The sequence below is a fragment of the Bombina bombina genome, unplaced genomic scaffold, assembly GCF_027579735.1.
Source record: "Bombina bombina isolate aBomBom1 unplaced genomic scaffold, aBomBom1.pri scaffold_1369, whole genome shotgun sequence".
Lineage (NCBI taxonomy): Eukaryota > Metazoa > Chordata > Amphibia > Anura > Bombinatoridae > Bombina > Bombina bombina.
Genome location: NW_026512265.1, coordinates 25,981 through 40,179, shown reverse-complemented (window position 1 = coordinate 40,179; position 14,199 = coordinate 25,981).

Here is a 14,199-nt window from a genome sequence, read left to right as displayed (position 1 = left end):
ATTCAGTTTTCCTGTTTTAATAGCTTAAAGGTGGCAGATACTGAAACTCCGCCTTTTCATGCTGGGCGCCGCCATTTTGGAGCTCAGGTATTCTCACCGCCTGTGACAGAAGCTGTGCACACTCACAGATCAGTAATATTGGCTAATTTTATACAGCTGTATCATTTACTTGGAGTAAGTGTGCATGATGCATTATGTGAGTTTTACATTTTTGCCTTTTTTTTACATAGTTTTAAAGTTACATAAAATATAATTAAATAAGCACTCAACAATAATATATAGCAATGCAGCAAATGTAAAAATGTACAGCTTTCGGTTTGTACCAAGCACCCTAACCTGAAGCAAATTATACAGTTGTCAAGAAGTTGACAACCTATTTGATATGTAAATGCTACTGCTTCTGTCACAGACTGGGATACCTGAGCTCCAAGATGGCAGCACGCTGTACAAAGAGGCGGAGCTTCAGCATCTGGCACCTTTAAAGGGAACTTAAACACATTGAGATTGTAATATAAAGTTATAGATTGCATATATAAATAAAAAAAAATCCATTATTTATTTTGTTCCCTTTTACTGTAATTCCATTCTACAATTGTAATCTTTTCAGTTCCTGTTAGAAATGGAAGTGCAGAACACTGTTATATTCCACACAGCTTGGCTGCACACTATAGTGACCTATGTATAACTGTACCTAATTGGCCACAGCAGAGAAGGTAACCTACGTTACAACATGGCAGCTCCCATTGTGTTATAGACACTTAAACGTTACTTATTTTGTCAATATTCAAGCAACTAATGAAACTTCAAAAAATACATCTACTTGTTATTCTCAAACTAATCTTTTCTTTAAGCGCATCATTCTTTCTATCGGTTATTTTGAGTTTAATGTCCCTTTAAGCTATTAAAACAGGATAGTTGATTTGAAGAGGTGCAGGAACAAGATGAAATACAATAACATAGTAGTTACTATTATTTTGTAGTTGTGCACAGCAGTTTAATGTCCCTTTAAGTTCTAGGTGTTAAAACCAATTGACGTTATTCAGTAGTACAATACTAAAATTATATAGCAGGTTAAAGCATTTTTTGCTATTGCATCATTATGTCCATTTAACAATTTCATTGATGGTCTGGGGACTTTAGCAGACAATCTTCCAAATTCAGAAAAAAAAGTAAGATATAAAAATATGATAACCAACTTCTACTGCTTCAAATCAATCATTTGTAATTATTTGTTTACATTTTCATAGTGTCAATATTCTTAAATTGATTTTAACATTTAAAACCATACAAGGTTCTTGATTTTTAAAACTATATGAACTGGAGGTATCAAAGCAACTTTAACATCCCCTCTCCCTTTTGAGTGTAGCAAGCAATCAATAAGATTTTGCACTGGTGTCTGGAGCTATTAGCATTGAAGACGGCCTCACAAACAGTGGATCAAAAGGTCAAAATAATTGTGACATAAAGCTCACATCATAAAATTAAAGATTCATTTTACAATGATGACAAAGTAAAGCTTTACACCCAGAGAGTATTCTCCACTAAAATATAGCTTGTGCAGCATACTTTGAATAGCAGGTGTCTCATTTGAGTTTTAGAATTCTGAGATTTTTTTTTTTATTATGTAAAATTTAGGGTGTTCAATCGTATTTTCTATTTTTTTATTTTTTTTTAAATCCCCATTTTTTGCTGTTAGAGGACATAACACCTACATGAGTTAAAGCATTCTTACATAAAAGGATAAAACACTCTTTAAAATTGAACCGTATTTAGTGAGAACTTTATACTGTAGGCATATATTAATAAATTGCCTATCTGAAGATTTAAAAAAGAGGAGGAAGTCTTCAAAGCCCCCACATTTCTTCTGTTATGTGTGATCAGTCCACGGGTCATCATTACTTCTGGGATATAACTCCTCCCCAACAGGAAATGCAAGAGGATTCACCCAGCAGAGCTGCATATAGCTCCTCCCCTCTACGTCAGTCCCAGTCATTCTCTTGCACCCAACGACTAGATAGGATGTGTGAGAGGACTATGGTGATTATACTTAGTTTTTATGACTTCAATCAAAAGTTTGTTATTTTAAAATAGCACCGGAGCGTGTTATTACTTCTCTGGCAGAGTTTGAGGAAGAATCTGACAGAGATTTTTTACTATGATTTTAACCGGAGTCGTTAAGATCATATTGCTGTTCTCGACCATCTGAGGGAGGTAAAGGCTTCAGATCAGGGGACAGCGGGCAGATGAATCTGCATTGAGGTATGTGGCAGTTTTTATTTTCTGAATGGAATTGATGAGAAAAGCCTGCCATACCGTTAAAATGACATGTATGTATACACTTCAGTATTCTGGGGATGGTATTTCACCGGAACTACTGTGTTAAAAGTCACTAATCCTTTTAATAACTATTCTCATGTTAAACGTTTTTGCTGGAATGTAGAATCGTTTACATTGCTGAGGTACTGTGTGAATAAATATTTGGGCATTATTTTCCACTTGGCAGTTTTTTTGCTTTAATTGTGACAGTTTCGTTTCTCTTCACTGCTGTGTGGGAGAGGGAGGGGCCGTTTTTGGCGCTCTTTGCTACGCATCAAAAAAAAAAAAAAAAATTCCAGTCAGCTACTTTTATATTTCCTGCATGATCCGGTTCATCTCTGACAGATCTCAGGGGTCTTCAAACTTCTTTGAAGGGAGGTAAATTCTCTCAGCAGAGCTGTGAGAATTCTTATAGTGACTGTGAATAAAAAACGTTGTTTTGTTTTCTTATGTACAAATTTAATTAGTGTTGTTTTTTACTAATGGGAACAAACCTTTGCTAAAAGTTGTGTTGTTTTAAAGTTTGATGCAATAACTGTTTTTCAGTTCATTATTTCAACTGTCATTTAATCGTTAGTACCTCTTTGAGGCACAGTGCGTTTTTTTGCTAAAAAAGATTATAACCAAGTTGTAAGTTTTTTTGCTAGTGTGTTAAACATGTCTGACTCAGAGGAAGATATCTGTGTCATTTGTTCCAATGCCAAGGTGGAGCCCAATAGAAATTTATGTACTAACTGTATTGATGCTACTTTAAATAAAAGTCAATCTGTACAATGTGAACAAATTTCACCAAACAGCGAGGGGAGAGTTATGCCGACTAACTCGCCTCACGCGACAGTACCTGCATCTCCCGCCCGGGAGGTGCGTGATATTTTGGCGCCTAGTACATCTGGGCGGCCATTACAGATAACATTACAAGATATGGCTACTGTTATGACTGAAGTTTTGTCTAAATTACCAGAACTAAGAGGCAAGCGTGATCACTCTGGGGTGAGAACAGAGTGCGCTGACAATGCTAGGGCCATGTCTGATACTGCGTCACAGCTCGCAGAGCATGAGGACGGAGAGCTTCATTCTGTGGGTGACGGTTCTGATCCAAACAGATTGGACTCAGATATTTCAAATTTTAAATTTAAATTGGAGAACCTCCGTGTACTACTAGGGGAGGTCTTAGCAGCTCTCAACGATTGTAACACTGTTGCAATACCAGAGAAACTGTGTAGGTTGGATAAATACTTTGCGGTACCGGCGAGTACTGACGTTTTTCCTATACCTAAGAGACTAACTGAAATTGTTACTAAGGAGTGGGATAGACCCGGTGTGCCGTTCTCACCCCCTCCAATATTTAGAAAGATGTTTCCAATAGACGCCACCACTCGGGACTTATGGCAAACGGTCCCCAAGGTGGAGGGAGCAGTTTCTACTTTAGCTAAGCGTACCACTATCCCGGTGGAGGATAGCTGTGCTTTCTCAGATCCAATGGATAAAAAATTAGAGGGTTACCTTAAGAAAATGTTTGTTCAACAAGGTTTTATATTACAACCCCTTGCATGTATCGCGCCGATTACGGCTGCGGCAGCATTTTGGATTGAGTCGCTTGAAGAGAACCTTAGTTCCTCTACGCTAGACGACATTACGGACAGGCTTAGAGTCCTTAAACTAGCTAATTCTTTCATTTCGGAGGCCGTAGTACATTTAACCAAACTTACGGCTAAGAACTCAGGATTCGCCATACAGGCACGCAGGGCACTGTGGCTAAAATCCTGGTCAGCTGATGTTACTTCTAAGTCCAAATTACTTAATATACCTTTCAAGGGGCAGTCCTTATTCGGGCCCGGTTTGAAAGAAATTATCGCTGACATTACGGGAGGTAAGGGCCACGCCCTACCTCAAGACAAGGCCAAAGCTAAGGCTAGACAGTCTAATTTTCGTCCCTTTCGGAATTTCAAAACAGGAGCAGCATCAACCTCCACTGCACCAAAACAGGAAGGAGCTGTTGCTCGTTACAGGCAAGGCTGGAAGCCTAACCAGTCCTGGAACAAAAGCAAGCAGGCCAGGAAACCGGCTGCTGCCCCAAAGACAGCATGAACCGAGAGCCCCCGATCCGGGACCGGATCTAGTAGGGGGCAGACTCTCTCTCTTCGCCCAGGCCTGGGCAAGAGATGTTCAGGATCCCTGGGCACTAGAGATCATATCTCAGGGATACCTTCTAGACTTCAAATTATCTCCCCCAAGAGGGAGATTTCATCTGTCAAGGTTGTCAACAAACCAGATAAAGAAAGAAGCGTTTCTACGCTGCGTACAAGATCTGTTAACAATGGGAGTGATCCATCCGGTTCCGTGGTCGGAACAAGGACAAGGGTTCTACTCAAACCTGTTTGTGGTTCCCAAAAAAGAGGGAACTTTCAGGCCAATCTTAGATTTAAAGACTCTAAACAAATTCCTAAGAGTTCCATCGTTCAAAATGGAAACTATTCGGACAATCTTACCCATGATCCAAGAGGGTCAGTACATGACCACAGTGGATTTAAAGGATGCTTACCTTCACATACCGATCCACAAAGATCATCACCGGTATCTAAGGTTTGCCTTCTTAGACAGGCACTACCAGTTTGTAGCTCTTCCATTCGGATTGGCTACGGCTCCAAGAATCTTCACAAAGGTTCTGGGTGCCCTTCTAGCGGTACTAAGACCGCGAGGGATTTCGGTAGCTCCGTACCTAGACGACATTCTAATACAAGCTTCAAGCTTTCAAACTGCCAAGTCTCATACAGAGTTAGTTCTGGCATTTCTAAGGTCGCATGGATGGAAAGTGAACGAAAAGAAGAGTTCTCTCTTTCCTCTCACAAGAGTTCCATTCTTGGGGACTCTTATAGATTCTGTAGAAATGAAGATTTACCTGTCAGAAGACAGGTTAACAAAACTTCAAAATGCATGCCGCGTCCTTCATTCCATTCAACACCCGTCAGTAGCTCAATGCATGGAGGTGATCGGCTTAATGGTAGCGGCAATGGACATAGTACCTTTTGCACGCCTACACCTCAGACCGCTGCAATTATGCATGCTAAGTCAGTGGAATGGGGATTACTCAGATTTGTCCCCTACTCTGAATCTGAATCAAGAGACCAGAAATTCTCTTCTATGGTGGCTTCATCGACCACACCTGTCCAGGGGGATGCCATTCAGCAGGCCAGACTGGACAATTGTAACAACAGACGCCAGCCTACTAGGTTGGGGCGCTGTCTGGAATTCTCTGAAGGCTCAGGGACTATGGAATCAGGAGGAGAGTCTCCTTCCAATAAACATTCTGGAATTGAGAGCAGTTCTCAATGCCCTTCTGGCTTGGCCCCAGTTAATAACTCGGGGGTTCATCAGGTTTCAGTCGGACAACATCACGACTGTAGCTTACATCAACCATCAGGGAGGGACAAGAAGCTCCCTAGCAATGATGGAAGTATCAAAGATAATTCGCTGGGCAGAGTCTCACTCTTGCCACCTGTCAGCAATCCACATCCCGGGAGTGGAGAACTGGGAGGCGGATTTCTTGAGTCGCCAGACTCTTCATCCGGGGGAGTGGGAACTTCATCCGGAGGTCTTTGCCCAAATACTTCGACGTTGGGGCAAACCAGAGATAGATCTCATGGCGTCTCGCCAGAACGCCAAACTTCCTCGCTACGGGTCCAGATCCAGGGATCCGGGAGCAGTTCTGATAGATGCTTTGACAGCACCTTGGAACTTCAGGATGGCTTATGTGTTTCCACCCTTCCCGCTGCTTCCTCGATTGATTGCCAAAATCAAACAGGAGAGAGCATCAGTAATTCTAATAGCACCTGCTTGGCCACGCAGGACTTGGTATGCAGATCTAGTGGACATGTCATCCTGTCCGCCTTGGTCTCTACCTCTAAGACAGGACCTTCTGATACAGGGTCCATTCAAACATCAAAATCTAACTTCTCTGAAGCTGACTGCTTGGAAATTGAACGCTTGATTTTATCAAAACGTGGTTTTTCTGAGTCGGTTATTGATACCCTGATTCAGGCTAGGAAGCCTGTTACCAGAAGGATTTACCATAAAATATGGCGGAAATACCTATACTGGTGCGAATCCAAAGGTTACTCCTGGAGTAAGGTTAGGATCGCTAGGATATTGTCTTTTCTACAAGAAGGTTTAGAAAAGGGTTTATCAGCTAGTTCATTAAAGGGACAGATTTCAGCTCTGTCCATCTTGTTACACAGACGTCTGTCAGAAAATCCAGACGTCCAGTCCTTTTGTCAGGCTTTAGCTAGGATCAAGCCTGTGTTTAAAGCTGTTGCTCCACCATGGAGTTTAAACTTAGTTCTTAACGTTTTACAGGGTGTTCCGTTTGAACCACTTCATTCCATTGATATAAAGATGTTATCTTGGAAAGTTCTGTTTTTAATGGCTATTTCCTCGGCTCGAAGAGTCTCTGAGTTATCAGCCTTACATTGTGATTCCCCTTATCTGATTTTTCACTCAGACAAGGTAGTTCTGCGTACTAAACCTGGGTTCTTACCTAAGGTAGTCACTAACAGGAACATCAATCAAGAGATTGTTGTCCCATCCTTGTGTCCAAATCCTTCTTCAAAGAAGGAACGTCTTTTACACAATCTGGATGTAGTTCGTGCCCTCAAGTTCTACTTGCAGGCAACTAAAGATTTTCGCCAAACTTCTTCCTTGTTTGTCGTTTACTCTGGACAGAGGAGAGGTCAAAAAGCTTCTGCTACCTCTCTCTCTTTTTGGCTTCGTAGCATAATACGTTTAGCCTATGAGACTGCTGGACAGCAGCCTCCTGAAAGAATTACAGCTCACTCCACTAGAGCTGTGGCTTCCACTTGGGCCTTTAAGAATGAGGCCTCTGTTGAACAGATTTGCAAGGCTGCAACTTGGTCTTCGCTTCATACTTTTTCCAAATTTTACAAATTTGACACTTTTGCTTCTTCGGAGGCTATTTTTGGGAGAAAGGTTCTTCAGGCAGTGGTTCCTTCTGTATAATGAGCCTGCCTATCCCTCCCGTCATCCGTGTACTTTTGCTTTGGTATTGGTATCCCAGAAGTAATGATGACCCGTGGACTGATCACACATAACAGAAGAAAACATAATTTATGCTTACCTGATAAATTCCTTTCTTCTGTTGTGTGATCAGTCCACGGCCCGCCCTGTTTTAAGGCAGGTAAATATCTTTTAAATTATACTCCAGTCACCACTTCACCCTTGGTTACTCCTTTCTCGTTGATTCTTGGTCGAATGACTGGGACTGACGTAGAGGGGAGGAGCTATATGCAGCTCTGCTGGGTGAATCCTCTTGCATTTCCTGTTGGGGAGGAGTTATATCCCAGAAGTAATGATGACCCGTGGACTGATCACACAACAGAAGAAAGGAATTTATCAGGTAAGCATAAATTATGTTTTTTCTGGCACTTGCCCCTGCACACTCCTGTAAAGCTTATATGCATTAGATTGGTTGTGGGCACGCTCGTGTTCAATCCATACCAATAATGGCAGTAATTTACAGGAGCAAGCGTTTTATTTAACTGTTTCAAAGAGAGAGAAACAGAAGTTTACAGTAAGGTAAATTATGTATGCTTTGACATGTTGTCGCATTATAATAGACAGGTGTATGCTCTTTTAAAAAGTCCTGCATGATGTTAAAAAGTGTTTGTAACTGCTAGAAGCTAAATTACCACTTCAGTCTAAGACCTCAACCTCACAACCTGCACAGCGTTTTTTTAGCCCAGCCAATCGGTTTCTTCATTAGTTAAGGTTCTGATCTTGTAGAAGTTTTGAGCAAAACTGTCAGGGTACTGACTTAGAATGTGATTGGCAGCTTGGTTTCTGGTAACAAAAAATGTCATTTAATAAGTGAAGAGACTTTATTACTCCCTTAATAATTGTATCTTTATGTATAATCTTTAGAATCTGTTTATCATCTGCGACTGTTAAAGGGACATTCAACACCAAAATTGTTTTTGTTTAAAAAGATAGACAATGCCTTTACTATCCATTCCCCTGCATTGCACAACCGACATTGTTATATTAATATACTTTATAACACGTAAAGGGACACTGAAACTGAAATGTTTTCTTTCGTGATTCAGATTGAGCATGAAATTTGAATCAACTTTCTAATTAACTCCTATTATCAATTTTTCTTCGTTCTCTTGCTATCTTTATTTTAAAAGCAGGAATATAAATCTTAGCCGCCAGCCCATTTTAGGTTCAGCACCATGGATAGCGCTTGCTTATTGGAGGATTACATTTACCCAACAATAAGCAAGCATAACCCAGGTTCTCAACCAAAAATGGGTCGGCTCCTATGCATCACATTCCTGCTTTTTAAATAAAAATAGCAAGAGAACAAATTTTTTTTTGATAATGGGAGTAAATTAGAAAGTTGCTTAAAATTGCATGCTCTACCTAAATCATGAAAGAAAAAATGTGGGTTTAGTGTCCCTTTAAATCCCTGCTTGTTTCTAAGCCACTAAAGACAGCCTCTTATCACATGCTTTTTTATTTGCTTTACACAACAGGGGAGTGCTAGTTCATGTGAGCCAAATAGATAACATTGTGCTCACGCCCATGGGTTGTGGCAGACACTGCATTAATTGGATAAAATGCAAGTCAATAGATCATAAATAAAGTCATGTGATCAGGGGGCTGTCAGAAGATGCTTAGATACAAGTTAATCACAGAGGTAAAAAGTGTATTAATATAACAGCTGTTGACTGTCCCTTTAATATATAAAAGTTGTCACCACCAATGAGCAAGGTAAAGGAGTAATTCTCAAGCACACACATTACAGAAATTTCACAATGGCCTATAAATGCTTGTTCATAATTTTTTTCCCCCCCAGACAGAATAACTTTACTGACTTTTCCCAAATTATATTTATCAGAAAATGTCTATCCTCTTATGACCTGTCGAGTAGGTAACTCATGCAGAATCCACCCTGGCTAATTTAGTAAAGACTATACGTACATGGTTTTCAGTGACAGGAGGTAATAAAAATCGCAGTGTTATGTTTTCAAGCTTCACAGATAAACATCTTACTTGACTGTGCAATTTGAAACGGACACTCCAAGAGCAAGTGTAGCATGTAGTGCAAGGACTTTTTTTACCCCTCTCTTTCCTGTATAACAGCGTACTTGGTTTCTTATGGCTAGGACCGAATGTCTCTGAATATTTGGCAGTAGCTCTTGATTTTCTTTACATTGACACTTTTCAACTGCCTTACAAAGACCGTTATCAATCTACTTTTTTATTATTGTATCTTAAATTATTAAAGAATTTAAAAAAGTAAGATTTTCTGATTCTATCAAAGTAATCTTTGCTTGTATGTAAATTTAAATGGTTTAAAAGCCAACATTTAGAGTGTAAGTAACAATGGCGGTTTTTGTTTTTTTCCCAAAGCACACAAGCAGTTATGGCTCCTTGTATGACCTGTAACCTTTTATTTACTGTGTAAAAAATGGTTACATTATTTCCTATTTTTTCTTTTTTTTGTTAACGAGTTCTATAGAATGCTTGTTTATGTCAAAAACATACTTACCTTTGTGAACCTTTTTGTTAGTGTAAACTATGAGCTGTATTTTTATTCCCCCCCCCTAAAAAAAAAAAAAGACAGCTTGTCTAATGCTTTTGAAAAGTTCTCTTTGTAAAGTCTAAAGCTGACAGTCTGTTTTAGGTTTTGTTCCCTTCCTTTTCATACTAAAGTGTCGATGGTGATTTTGTGAACTGGTCAGAAATTCACAGGTCTTTAAATGTTTTCGGGAAAATGTTATTGAACACTGCTTTTTTTGTCTAGCAAATAAGAGATGTTAATATATTCCTGTTGCTGGCATGTGCACGGCTGTCATAGAAGCCACTTTATCATTTTCCTGCTTTAATTAGAAAAGTCTATTTATGAATTCTGCTTGTAGTTTTCTTTTTCACAAATAAAATAGTAAAATTTAATTCCATTTGAAGTTTTATTAAAACATTCCAAAGCTAAAATTCACACAATATAGAGTTTGCTCTTTATATAATCTAGCCATCGTTTCATGTTTGTTTGTTTTTTTGTTTGTTTTTTTCTCTAACTCTTTTAAGATAAACGATTAGAAGAACGTAATTTGTAAACAATGCTGTCTGTTCAAAAACTTCAGAGTTTCGGTGTGAAAACTTGGATGATGTTTGGCATGGTTTTTGAAGACATTCTAATCTGGTAGAAGAGTTGCTTTTATGAGTGAATGCAAGCAATTGAAATACAGAGGCAATCTAACCAGTAATTCTATTTAAATTTCAGGAAGAATTAGAAAACATTTGTTTCATTGGTATTTCAAGTGGATTTTGCACATTGATGCAAAAGATAAAACATGATCGTTTTTATATAAAATGAAGTGTACAATACTCTTTATTGCTGGTGTATAAGGCAAGATATAAACCAGTAATGTAAGTGGATGACACACACATACATTCATACACTTATCAATTAGCAAAATGCAATGCGAGTAAACAGAAGAAAAATCTAAATCAAATCAATAATTGGTGTAACCACTCTTTGCCTTAAAAACATCAGTTCTTCTAGGTGCACTTGCACACAGTTTTTAAGGAACTCGACAGGTAGGTTGTTTCAAACAGCAACTTGGATAACTAACCACAATTCTTCTGTGTAATCCCAGACAAACTAGATGACGTCATGACTGTGTGGGCTTTACCATAACTTCCAGGACTCCCTGTTCTTTACACAGAAGATAGTTCTTAATTACTTTGGCTGTATGTTTGGGGTCATTGTAGTGCTGCAGAATACATTTTGTGTCAGTCAGTTTCTTCCTTGATGGATATTGCATGATGGATAAGTATCTGCCTGTTCTTCCCAGCATTGAGGGAGGCCATTAATTCTGACTAAATCCCCAACTCCATTTGCAGAAAGGTAGCCCCAAACTTGCAAGGAACCTCCACCGTGGTTCACTGTTTCCTGCAGACGCACAGTCTTGTACCATTCTCCAGCCTTTCGGTGAATAAACTGCCTTCAAATTATATTTCAAATTGTGACTCATCAGTCCAGCGCACCAGCTGCCATTTTCTACACCCCAGTTCCTATGTTTTAGTAGAGTCACTTGACCTTGTTTCCACGTCGGATGTATGACTTTTTGGATGCAAGTCTTCCATGAAGACTAGTTCTGACCAGACTTCTCTAGACAGTAGATGAGTGTAAATTGATTTCACTGGTTTCTGCCAATTTTGACCTGATGGCACTGCTAGGCCTCTTCTGATTGCAAAGGGAAGTAAGCATGATGTGTCCTTAATTTGGTGCACTACTTTTTTGGCCAACCACTGCATCTACAGTCCTCAATGTTGCCCGTTTCTTTGTGCTTATTCGGAAGAGCTTGGACAGCACATCTGGAAACCCCTGTCTCTCTGGGCGAGACCTTGTGTTTTGCTGATGTGCTCAGTCTTGCCATAACGTATGACTTGAGATTAAACTGTCTTCAGCAACCTTACCTTGTTAGCAGAGTTTGGCTGTTTCTCACCCAGTTTTATTCCTCTTACACAGCTATTTGTTTTAGTTAATGATCGTGTTTAAACCTACATATTAATGATCATTAGCATCTGTTTGGTATAATTTATTAATCATGCACCTGACTGTATGCCTACAAAACCACAACTTTGCACAAATGTACCTAGGAGAATTCAGGCAGCTTTAAAGGCAAAGGGTAGTCACAGCAAATATTGATTTGATCTAGATTTTTCTTCTGTTCATTTTGCACTTTGTTAGTTGATAAACTATTAACATTTCTATATTTTTTAAAGTATTCACACCTGCCTAAAACTTTAGTACAATATATATATATATATATGTGTGTGTGTGTGTGTGTAATTTCATAATATAAGTTGTTTAAAATTGTGTACTTCATTAATTTTGACTTTAGTCTCTCTTTAAGTGGGATACAATTTACATTTTTTTGGCTCATTCAGCATCGATGACTGTTTAATGTGTTTCAAAACAGGCTTTCACACTAAAATGGACACGTAACTAGAATTTGTTTGATTATATATCAGGAGGAGCAACACTTCAATGTGTTAAAAATATTTTTTGTACCCTAAAAAATTGGTGATGTCAAAGCTGTTTAAGATTAAAGTGAAAGAAACATGAATTGTATAGAAGAGGGGGACTCTACAGCTCAGTGGTTTACAAGAATAACTTTGACAGAAAAATGTTTAGTCATTCCATGAACACACATGTATATGTATATATGTGCTATAATATTTATTCAAAATAATTAAAGTACGGAGAATAGAACGTGCAAATATTTGTTTTGGGAATGAAAGCAATATTACTATTTGTATTTATTAGAAGAAAGAACAAAAAGCTCATCCCAGCTCTCCTGCTATAGACTTGCACACACTTGCAGATTAAAAAAATAATCAACAAAGCTTCTTGCTGGCATGTTAACCCCTTCTCTACCACAGAAACCTGCAAGACTTTATTAACTACATCAGAGATTTGTGTAGCAGATACTGTGGAGATTTGTGAAGTGAGTGATTAGTCCCTTTGTCACAAATGCAGAATACTGACTATTTTCTTGATTCTGCCATAACAATGCGAGGCCTGCAGTGCAGTGATTATTCCAATCCTAGGCTAAGACATTTTACTATGGCAGAGCTGTTTTTCTCCCCTTGACTGAGCTCTGAGGGATTATTAGGCTGCAGTGGAACCTGCAGACCTGTGAGAGGAAGCAGTTAACTTCAGCCTGGAGGAACTTGGGAGCTTAATGAGCCAGTTAGCTGCTTCTGTACAGTGGAGTGTAAGCAACAACAACAAAAAAATCCGGCTTCAAATGGGAAGGGCTTCTGATTTATAGAACTATTCTCAAGTACCATATAGAAATGCTCATGTGCAGTCTACAGAAAGTGACTCAGTTTAGCTTTGCTGTTCCTTATATACTGGATGTAAGGAGATTCAGTGGGTTTTATGGTTTTATTGTGCGCTTGATTTTTCTTATTTTGCATTTTATTTTACATTCTTACAAGTGTTTAATAACTTTAACCAGTTAAATTGTTTAACCTGGGATTGTGCCCATGTGCCATGTAATGTTTGATGGATACAGATAAATAATTATCTCTGTCTTTTCACAAAGCTTTTATCTACAGTGATTTAAAGGGACATTAAACACTAAAAAAATTGCTAGATAGAATGATGCATTAAAATAAAACAGTTTGAGAATAACATGTAGATGTATTTTTTAAAGTTTCGATAGCTGTTTAGCCTTATTTTGTCAATATTTAAAGTTGTAATGTGTATATAGCAATGGAAGCTGCCATGTTGTAACTTAAGTTACCTTCTCTGCTGTGGCCAATTACGGACAGTTATAAATAAATCACTGGAGTGTGCAGCCAATGGCTGTGTGGAATATAACAGTGTTCTGCACTTCTATTTCTAACAGGGACTGAAAATCTCACTATTTAAAAACGGAATTACAGGAAAAGGGGGACAAAATAAATAATGAAAGTATATTGCAGACTTTTTTTTTTATATACAATTTATCATTTTATATTACCACCTCAAAGTGTTTAATGTCCCTTTAAAGCAGTGTTTCTCAACCGGGGTCCTCAAGTACCCCCAACAGGTCAGGTTTTCCTTATAGCTGAACCAGTGCACAGGTGAAATAATCAGTAACACCATGGTTACTAACCTGCTTTCACCCATCAGCTGACTATTTCACCTGTGCACTGGTTCAGCTATAATAAAAACCTGGCCGTATGGGGGTATTTGAGGACCATGGTTGAGAAACAATGATTTAAAGGACAATATACTCAGGCAAGCAGCTGACAAGTGCTGCAGGGACACTTTTAATTTCTTTTAATCTCTCTCACCCACAATGAGAA